Below are 10597 nucleotides of genomic sequence, written 5' to 3'. Positions count from 1 at the left end.
TTGAGACTCTTAAGCAACTTGGACCGAGAGTTGCTCCGGGATCCCGTGTCCTTTTAAATTAGTCTGTCCCGGGGCATTAAGTAGCGCTCCGTTCCAGGCTAAAGTAGTCAATCTGGCAGCCTTGGCCAGAAAAAAATAATTAAAAAAAGTGCTTTTGGTTTACAGCTGCTTTGAACAAAACAAACGTCACGTTTAAACGGCGGATGAAAGGGATCGTCCGGTGAAAAACGCTTTTACTTCTCTTTCTCTCTTTCTCTTTTGATTTTTTTTTTAAATGACCGCTCAACTCTTCATCATCAGGATCGACCCTCCCGAAAAATAAAAAAACAAATGCAGAGAAGCTCTTTGAAAGAAAAAAAAAAGGAACAGCCAAAGCGACGAAGACGAGAGATGCCCGGCTTCCCCTATTTCTCCTTGCGGTGGGGGGAAGCGCTGTTCGCCGGCAGCAGCTCCTCTGCGCTCCCCTTTCTTCCTCTGGAGCCACCCAGGATGGAGCTGGGATTCGGCGCCGGATCCCCCGGGAGGAAAATGGCTTCCTCGGAGAGCAGAGCCGGCTAACACGAGGACACGTTGAGGTCATCTCGGTGCGCGCCTCTTCTCCAGGGCGGAACCTAATCGGCAGCGGGGAATCTAAGGCCCGGCTTTATTGTTGGTCGGCGTCTTTCTTTGTGGCTGCGTTTTACGAGATCGCTCCAGGCGAAAGTAATAAAACGAGTAATTAGAATGCTAAAGACAGATGTAAATAACGGGAATGAGAGCGTGGTGACAGATGAGCGGCTGGGTCGGAGAGGGGGGTAGGCGGGAGGCCCGCTCGGTGGCAATGACACGGTGCCAGTGGCCTGAGGCGATGAGGTTGGGGACAGCCGGCCGTCAGGCCTTCGAGAAGCCAGCGAGGGAGCAAGCAAGGCAGCCGGCTCATTGTTCCAGGGAGGCGAGGCTGGAGGGAGGCCTTCCCCAACCCCCCACTCCCCGCGCGCGCCTAAGAGGCAGACACTTTACTAGGGGTCGCTTCAAGTCCAACCGGGAGCCTTTCCCGCGGCCTTTCCTCACAGGCCCGCCCCACATTCATCCCGGTCACGCTCAGTCTTGCCGGTCCGGCATAGGGTCTGGCTGGGCTCCAGCACCGAATCCTTCCCGCCCCCCCCCCACTCCTGCTCCCTTGGGGTTTCCTTCTCAAGCGCAGCAGAGCTGACAGGCCGCGGTTGGGATTTTGGTTAATGGTTAGCGCATCCTACGGGAGGCTGCTCAGACAATGACCGGCAGTTCCCCTCCCACCCCCATCCCTGGGCTATTAATCGCAGGATAAAAAAAATGGGGCTCTGCTGGTCAAGTCTTTGCCTTCATTCTGCCATCAACCCAACCAATAAGTTTTTACCAATGGGGTTATATCCATTGCTCTCTATGGATATTGCAGGAATTGCAGAATTGTAAGAAATTTAGACTTTCTTACATGCCCTGATAGGGATGTATTGAGTGAGGCACTGTGGCAGTATGTTGAGGGTGGAAGGTAAATCCTACCAAGAAGATATAATGTGTTTTTATCTATTCCCTCTTCCTTTGCATGAGGTATTTTTACACGCATGATGGTTGGGGTGGGATGTATAGAGAAGAAATGCTCTCAGACTTATCAATATAATTAATATAGCCTATATGAATAAAGTAGAGTTCTAGTATTTCCTGTGTCTGTATCATGACCTGGCCTACCTCAAAGAGCTGACATCAATCTTTATTCTTTTCTAAATAGTGTTGGAGCATTTGTCCTGGGTTCCAGTTTGTGTAATGAAAGTCCTGCTTCAGAGTGAGGTGCTTTACAACTGCTGATTGTGAACATGGGATTCGAGCACATGTATGTGCGATGATGTGGTGATTGAAAATTACATGGCATCGGGAGCTGAGAATGCTCTCAAACATGTTTTCATACTTTAGACAAGATGTGGTTTCCATGAGTATGAAAGATAGGCAGGGTATGGACCTAAAAAAATTAGAATTGAGTCCTGGTCTCCATAAACCTTCCAGGATAAATACCCTTCCAAACTTGTGTTCCAAGGCCCAGTGATAAAGTGTTTCTGTTCTTTTCCCAGGATCTGCAATCCCTTGTGGAACATCTGGATGTCTTCCTGCCTTTTCTCCACCATGATCCTGATAACAGTACAGGTAGTCCTTGACTTACAAACAGTTCATTTAGTGACCATTCAAAGTTACAGTGGCACTGAAAAAAGTGACTTATGATTGTTTTTCACATGACCATTGCAGCATCCATATGGTCACTTGATCAACATTCAGATGCTTGGCAACTGATTCATATTTATGATGGCTTCACTGTCCTAGGGTCATGTGATCAGCTTTTGCGACCTTTTGAGAGGCAAAATCAATGGGAAATCCAGATTCACTTAACAACAGTGGCAAGAAAAGTCATAAAATGGGGCAAACTCACTTAACAAATATTTCACTTGGCAGCATAAATTTTGGGCTCAATTGTGGCTGCAACTCGAGGACTATCTGTATACATGAGGAGAACCAGAAGCTTCCTCCTGAACAACAACCCAAGTCATGACTGAAAGAGACACTGAAGAGAAAGGAATGAGAGTTATGTGTAGATATTTATTAAGTTTCTGGAAATCTACAGCTGCACCCTCACTTATGAACAAGTGTGTTAATACCCCTTGCAGTGGGTATCCAAGTAACTGGTTAGGACAGTATGGATTAAGCCTAGACTATGTTCTGGTATTAGGCTGAATTTCGAGACTTGTTTTACTTTCCCACCACTCTCTGCTTTACTTCCTACAGATTCCTACTCTTCAATAGAGAGTTTTTAGTTAAGGCAGGTTAAGTTCTCCTTAGCTGCTTTTATTTCTTTTGATTTGTTCAGGAAAAAAAGTTCCCTAAATGTAAAAATTAAATGGGAAGCCTACCTAGTTATCCACTGTATGTTCTGGGTAGAAGTTGTGCAGCTGATCTTGGATAAAAAGACTTGCTCTGGTTTTTTTCCACAATGCAATGTAAAAAAACCTGTTTTGGTAATGAGAGCTGCAGGTCTTTTCAGGGAACCTTAGATTCCCCCCCCCCCTTTATACCTAACTAGGTCACAGTTATACCTAGACAATTTTTTATGAATTTGTTTTGCCACCTTCTGGAGGTTTCACTATATTGTCTAAATAATTGAGTTTTAATATAATTGTATAATATATAATTGCATACAATATTGTATACATTATTATACACTTATACAATAATTGTATAACATTGTAAAATTTTATATTAAGTCTCCCTTATTCAGACAGCATCTGAATGATGTCAGCCTCAGGTGTGTAACATTTGTAATGTCACCCATTATCTTGAAGGAAGTCAAGTGAACAGAAGCAATAGAGGCAGAAGTGGGATCAGCAATCAGCAAATTTCATGCCAGTACAACTTTCTGGATAACATTTCAACTCGGTACTGGAAAAACATTTCTTATTTGTATAGAAAGGGGCCATTGAGGCTAACCTCTTGCTCAGTGGGGGAATTCAAACCAGACATGTTAAAATAATTAGGGAACGAGTCAGATATATTCCTAACCTCTTCATGTTGCTGCCTCTGATTTTGCCAGCATCCCAACCTGAATTGTGTTCAGAGTTTGAAAGAAATTCATATTTTGCTATCTATACTTTGTTCAGCTACCACAGAAGTTGAGTAAAAAACTGACTACCTAGGACATAAACTGGGTTCTAAAATGAAAGCAACTGAATTGCTGCATTTTCTGTACTCATATTCTATTTCTTTTTAATGTATTTTGTTAAAAGCAGCTCTGGGAAAATCTTGGTTTTGGTTAAAAATGGTTGCTAAAGCTGCCATTAATCTGAGTAGTTGGATGCCTCCTTTAGAACCTAAACCTAACCTCTTCTAAAGCAAAGCCTTTTGGTTGATGAGAGCCAATAAGAAATTTTGATTGGGCACAATGTAATTGTTATTCATGCAAAAGTCAGAATGCAGAATATCCATTACCACTCTTCGATTCTCTTTCACATGTAGTAATGGCCAAAATTGTGGAAACCTTTTGGGAAAAGTGTATTTTTGAGGTTTGATGGCTAATAACACCGCTTTTTTGGGTGGAGTTTCAAGATAATCATAGTCCACTTAACCCAATTGAAAATCTATGAAATCTATTGAAAATCTATGGAGTCGACTAAAGAAACTTGTTAGTCAGAAGCGACCCAGCAATAAAACCCAGTTAATAGAAGCAATCATTCAATCTTGGTTTCACATTATGACAGCTTCAGAACTAAAAGACTTGGTTCACTCCATGGGAAGACATTGTAAGGCTGTAATTCATGCTAAAGGTTACCCAATTAAGTATTAACTGCCATGATAATTTTTGTATATCTCATTTTTTCTACGGTCATAATTTTTGTATATCTTTTTTCTATCTGTTTAACTTTTCTTCTTTATATTGTAACTGCTATTCTAATAGCAAATCCTTCATAAAAGTTCTTGCATTACATTCTTGATAAATTATCTTCCCATTGATATATAATTTTATGATACTACTACAAAAAAAAGTGGTGTTATTAGCTAGTTTTAGAAAATACACTTTTCCCAAAAGGTTTCCACAACTTTGGCCACTACTGTATCATGATCCGAAAAATATTACTTCCCTGATTTTTGACTCAATCCATAGGTTTTTCTAAATCTAGTACTGAGATTTACGTACAGATTGGCACACATTTACTAATCCTCTGCACTAAAATAAGTGGGTTCACAATAGTGGGTTGGTTGTAAGTGGTTTGGATTGGAGGCTGATATATGTTCTATGTAGGTTGAGTGAATTCATGCTGTGTTTTGACTAGTGCTGAAAGCAATTGATGTTCTCCTATTCTGTAAGAACCAAAACGCTTAAAATAACACAGCATCCATTAGTACTCTTTGCTCTGCTTCTGACCTGCAACAACTCTTTTGAAAAGTGAGCAAACCATTTCTGATACCAGCACTCAGACAAAAAAAAACTAGGAGTAATGAACTATATAATCACAATCTAGTACACAGGACAGCAAAGCCTTTTAAAAGATTTTATTTATTTTTTGGATTCAGTTTTGGCACTACTCAACTTCAACTGATTCTAGTTAAACAATCAGTTCCTAATTACCTTCTTAGTCAAGAACGTACAACTAGATGAGATGCCCCTTTTCTACATAATGCCTGTCACACATGCATATCAAAATCATCTTTATATGCTACTTTCTCTCAGTGCTAAGATCTTCATTTCTATATACTTGAAATGCTACATTTAAATGTCCATTGTTCCTCCCTGTCAGTTTATTAAGTGGATTTTCCATATATCTGCTTGCTGTACTTCTAGGAATTTCTTCAGCTTTCTACTACATGCCACTTGTACCACCATTCCTATATCCAAAATATTTAACTGTTTGTGTTTATTAATCACCATTAAGTGTTCTGGTACAATAGATATCCTAAAGTCTGCCATTAGCATTTCCAGCATGTAGTATCATTACCAGCTCTTTACATGTGTAAAATGTATGTCTGTGTAATGACTGTGCAATCCAGTTCATGGTTGGATCCTTTGTTTTGAGTATAACCCAATCCATCTTTGTCTAATACGAGAAGTACTTATCAAATCAAGTACTCATCTTGATTTGCCAGTACCATTTGAAAGAATCTCGTATTTCCTTTCACATTATCCAGTTCTACAAAGACAGGAAAACAAGTGCAAACATATACATTTTTCAATATAAAGTACAGCTGTGAAAAAAAGTAGGAAAAATGAACAAGTGAAGAGGAATATGTAACAAGTAGTACAACTGAAGAATTACTAACGTTAAACAAAATAAAACATTAGACTATTATGGATATATTGTGAAAGAAGGAAGGAAATCTTCTCTACTTGGCGAAACAATCTCCATCACTCAGAATATTTTTGTTCTAGGCCCCTTATCATCTTGGTTACTCTTTTCTGGACAAAGCCCTCTACTGTTAATTGACAACAAAAGTATAATAAAAACACTACATGCTTAGTGTCTAACATTGAATACTGATTAACTTGTTCTGGAGGGGAGTGTTCAGCTTGCAGCTCTAGAATCAGGTATCTCTGAAATTTCTTTCTGGGGTTTCAATAGTCCCTCTAAAGGCTCCTCTTTATGTTCCCTTTGCTTCAGTATATAGAAGATTCAATAACCATTTACTGAGAGCACAGATACAGTATTGTTCTCAACCTACTCGTTGCCCACTAATGATTTTTCAGCTTTTGCTGGCCTAAGCTGTGCTGAGAGGAAGTAATTCTGAGGTAGGTTTGGGAATAGGGACTGTCCTACTGCTATTGACCACCTTAGGCAAAGATGTGCATGACCCTTTCTGGTCTCCACCTACTGATTTTAGAGTAATTCAATTTGGGGCAGCAGGAGTGCCAGGATGTGCTCACTATGCCAAAAAGCCATCTCCACAACTCCTCTTGCCAATTCAGGGATGTCAGGAAAAATGGGAAGAAAATGAGGGGAAGTGCATCTTTTAGTACCACTTGTAATTCCCCACCATCCAGTCAGAGCTGAAGAAGCTTCTTGGATGAGAAGCAAAACATCTTCAAAGAAAAACCAGAAAGTCCAGTAGACTCTTGAAAAAACAACTTTGGGACAGCCATGACCTGATCACTGACAATCTCCATAGACTCTTGTCCTATTACTAAAAAGACCCATTGCTTCCCCCACGGTAGCTTTAGTGCATGGGTGACAGCTGCAGAACCCCAAGGCACTGCTCCTTTCCTCTTGAACTGCAGTGCAGAAGCCTCGGGCAGGCAATTTAAAATAGACCCAGCAATCTTGAACTTGTCATGAATACCCTCCTTCATTTCATTGTTGCAATGCCCAAGCTGTGAATGGGGTATTTTAGACATGTGCCCAGCAGTCTTTTGGCAGTTGGGCCAAATGCACAGGTTATGCATTTCAAATATGCCTCCTCCCATTGCTTTGGTATATGGTGCCAAAACAAAGTTTTGTAGGTTGTATCTTAGGGAAAATGACATCTTTTAAGATATATCTGCCAACCAAAGAGAGGCAGGTAGCTGTTCTGTGGAGGCTTCTGTTTGCGGGGAATTTTTTTCTGGTTCCCCCTCACCTGAGGAAGATAGTTTTGAGCTTGTAGTGTAGGGAAGTGAGTAAGAAAACCTGCTTCTCTTTCTTCTTTTCCTATTTCATCTGCCTTCCTTATCCAGAAAAACAGGAGGGAGGGAAAAGCACAGTTCATGGGTTCTTTGAATGGCATCATTAATTGATCCATAACTGTAGGATAATCCAATCTTACAATACATGCCCTCTGCATGTCTTTGGATTATAACAATTGTCAGAATCGGCAAGCATGATCATTAGCCTAATGGTGACATAAATTGTAATGAAAGTGAAGTAGGTTCTTTTCCTCAGAAGATTTAGGTTATAGATCATCCTGCCATAAGGACCCTATTGAGAGCGCCTAGGAGCTGCCTGGGATATTGGGTTCCATATATGCCTAATACAACATAAGAAGGGTTTAATATGTGATTTTTTTTAAATCCATGATTCATTCTATTTTGAGATAAATACAGCCAAAATAAAATTAATAACAATTAAAAATACTTTTCTCAATGTGCAATTAAAAATGTGCTTGGTTTTTAGAAACTGAGACAAATATGCTTAACTTTGTGGTAAAGTTTTAAATTAATTTTCATTGTAACAGTCAACCCATTAAAAGTTCCATTAAACACAGAAAAGGTACAGTAGTTTAGAGAAAAGCAATTAAAAATATTGATTTATGCCCAAACTGTGGCATAAAGAATGTAGCTTTACTCTATTATTAATGAATGCTTAGAATGGAGAAATGGGATGAAATTAATGTATATTGGTTTGAAATAATACTCAGACTGATGCAAAGCACAGGGAAGAATATGTAACTGTTTAAGATGCATTCCTATTTTCAGTGTTTTTTTTTTAATTAACTGATATTATTTTTGTAATTTTGTTTCTCCTTTTTACGGCAATTATATGTGTATATCTTCTTTATGTAAATGCCCAATAAGTAATACTATTAGTATATCATAAGAAATAAACTTTTAAAATTAATTGCCTGGAATTATTGAAATGGAAAATGAAACTAGTCAAAATCAAGAGTAACAGCATTTCAGGTACTAGGCAATAGTTTGCAATTTATGCAAATCTGAATCTATTCTTATGTAGCAGTTGATATCATTAAATAATTTAATAAAGTATAGCCCTAATAGAGATAATACATTAGGGCTTTACAAAGTATGTTAGCACAAGTGAACCTCTCCCTGAAGCCTTGAGGCAACCACATTCTTTGAGAAGTTGGCTTGGCTGCTTGAAACTCTGTCCCTGGTGTTTCTTGGCGATCCCAGCCTAAAGGAGTTGTCTGAGACTTTGAAAAGATATGGCTGATTCTCTGCTTCATGGACAAGGGTTTTGCAAAGCTCCTCTTTCAAATGTGTTGTATAGCCCTATTATAATGTGATAAATGGCTTTTTCCAACAATGGCTATATTACTTGGGGACAATGTGGTCAATAGAAGATGATAAACTTGCATATGGCATAAAAAGAATCAAAATTACAGTATAAGTAAATAATAAAACTGAGGGCACCAAAGTGGTAAAAGCTAACCCATGCTATTGTGTTACATTTGTTTTGAAATACTCATAAGTCACTATGATCTAATGCTTTTCATTTTATTTTGAAAAATAAAGCTAACAGATATTTTGTTCACAAAAAAATTATAGATTTCTTTTAACCATAGAGAATATTCAGGCAAAGATACATATTTCTCTGGAGATTCTTTCATGCTGTTTTCTTATAAATACTTTTGGTTGAGAAAGTCTTTTTGTTTTTTTTGCTACAGCTGTTCTAATTCTGTCTACTTAAATGTAACTTGTAGCTATTTGATCCTCTTTCTGATGAAATGGATTCAACCTGAAGACAGGGACTAAACACAGGTAGTCAGGTTTTTACACACAGCAATTGATATTTCATTTCCATAATAAAAATTGCCATGTTCCCAAGATTGCTTTTATTCATACAAAACTGCCTTGTCAAAAAAACAAAATAAAAACCAAAACCCTCCCAAACAAATTCAATAACAACACTTGATTCTCCTCAGTGTCAACACTGTAGTTTTGCTTATTTACATCACAATAACAATAGGGTTCAAATCGTTGAAAAGGTAGTCACATTAAAAGCTAGACAGGGAAAGCTAATACCTGCTTGAAGAAAACATGTATTTCATGCATCTTATTTACCTTGAAGCAAGGCTGTTGCTTTGTAGCATATTTTAAAACATTTTAAATCATGATTTACTGTTGGCAATGATGGTCAAAAGGTAGCCACTAAGGCAGGGGTGTCCAAACTTGGTCCCTTTAAGACTTGTGGACTTCAACTCCCAGAGTCCCTCAGCCAGCAAAGCTGGCTGAGGAACTCTGGGAATTGAAGTCCACAAGTCTTAAAGGGACCAAGTTTGGACACCCCTGCACTAAGGTTTATGTCATGTAGTGAGAAGCTACTCCACATTGTGGGAAAAGAATGAACTCCTAGAACAGCAACATTTCTAAATGCTGGGACTAATAAACTACCTCACAAGGACTAGGAATAATGTGTTTGAAAAACAGTTGGCTAGGCTTATCTGAAGGGCTTTAAACTAAAACTGGAAGGGGAAGAAGACCAATTTTCAGAACCAAACCTCAAGCATAAACTTCAAAACAACCAACCAGACAATGAGAAAGTGAGTGATGACAAGGAAAGAGAAGTTAGGTATAAAACAAGAGGCACAGGAAGCAAAACCAAGGCCAGACATAAAGAACTCAGATGCCTATAAACTATTGCTCAGAGTTTGGGTAAGAAATGGAGAACTTGAAGTCCTAGTACATGAGGCAAGTATGATATTGTTGCTATCACAAAAAACTTGGTGGGATGGAACCCATGATTGGAAAATACTACTACCGGTAGAAGGATATAAATTGTTCAAAAGAAACAAAACCAGCTCAAAAAGAGGGGGAGGAGTTGCTATGTACGTAAAGAATTGCCATATCTCAACAGAGATACATAATACCAGGGACAAAAGCCTTGAAAGTATTTGGGTGAATATTAGTGGAAAAAGAAGTGACATTGCTATAGGCCACCCAACTGCAGGCCATCCAATCAAGTGGAAGAAATAGATGAACTTTTTGCTAATCAACTAACCAAGGTGTGCAGGAAACATAACATGGTAATAAAGGGGGACTTTAACTACCCCAACATCAACTGGAAAACAAACTGCATCAAGCGAGAGATCAAACAGATTTCTGATGTTCCTAGCTGACAACTTTGTCACCCAAAGAAGTATAGTTAGGAACTAGAGGATCAACTATCCTGGTCTTAATCCTAACTAACAGGAATGAAATGGTTGAGGGAGTAGAAGTTGTTGATCCTTGGGGGAGAGTGACCGTGTCATACTAGAATTCACCATAAGACAGGCAGACAAATGTTTAAGACTTTACGAGAGCTGACTTCAATAAACTTAAGAGGTTAGAAATAATTCCATGGTTAGAGATCCTAGTGGGAAAAACAGTTCAGGATGCATGGGAAATTCTGAAAAACAA

General features: G+C 39.0%; 1 long non-coding RNA gene across 1 annotated transcript; it reads left to right on the top strand.

The window, feature by feature from the left end:
- Positions 1-501: 501 nt before the first annotated feature.
- On the top strand, positions 502-8171 carry LOC131203567 (uncharacterized). The gene is made up of 3 exons (XR_009156419.1): positions 502-702; positions 1745-1846; positions 2082-8171. It is a non-coding gene; the product is annotated as an uncharacterized LOC131203567 (long non-coding RNA).
- Positions 8172-10597: the final 2426 nt, after the last annotated feature.

The sequence above is a fragment of the Ahaetulla prasina genome, chromosome 8 (assembly GCF_028640845.1).
Source record: "Ahaetulla prasina isolate Xishuangbanna chromosome 8, ASM2864084v1, whole genome shotgun sequence".
NCBI classification, from domain to species: Eukaryota; Metazoa; Chordata; class Lepidosauria; order Squamata; family Colubridae; genus Ahaetulla; species Ahaetulla prasina.
This window is presented reverse-complemented; position numbering and strand designations above follow the sequence as displayed.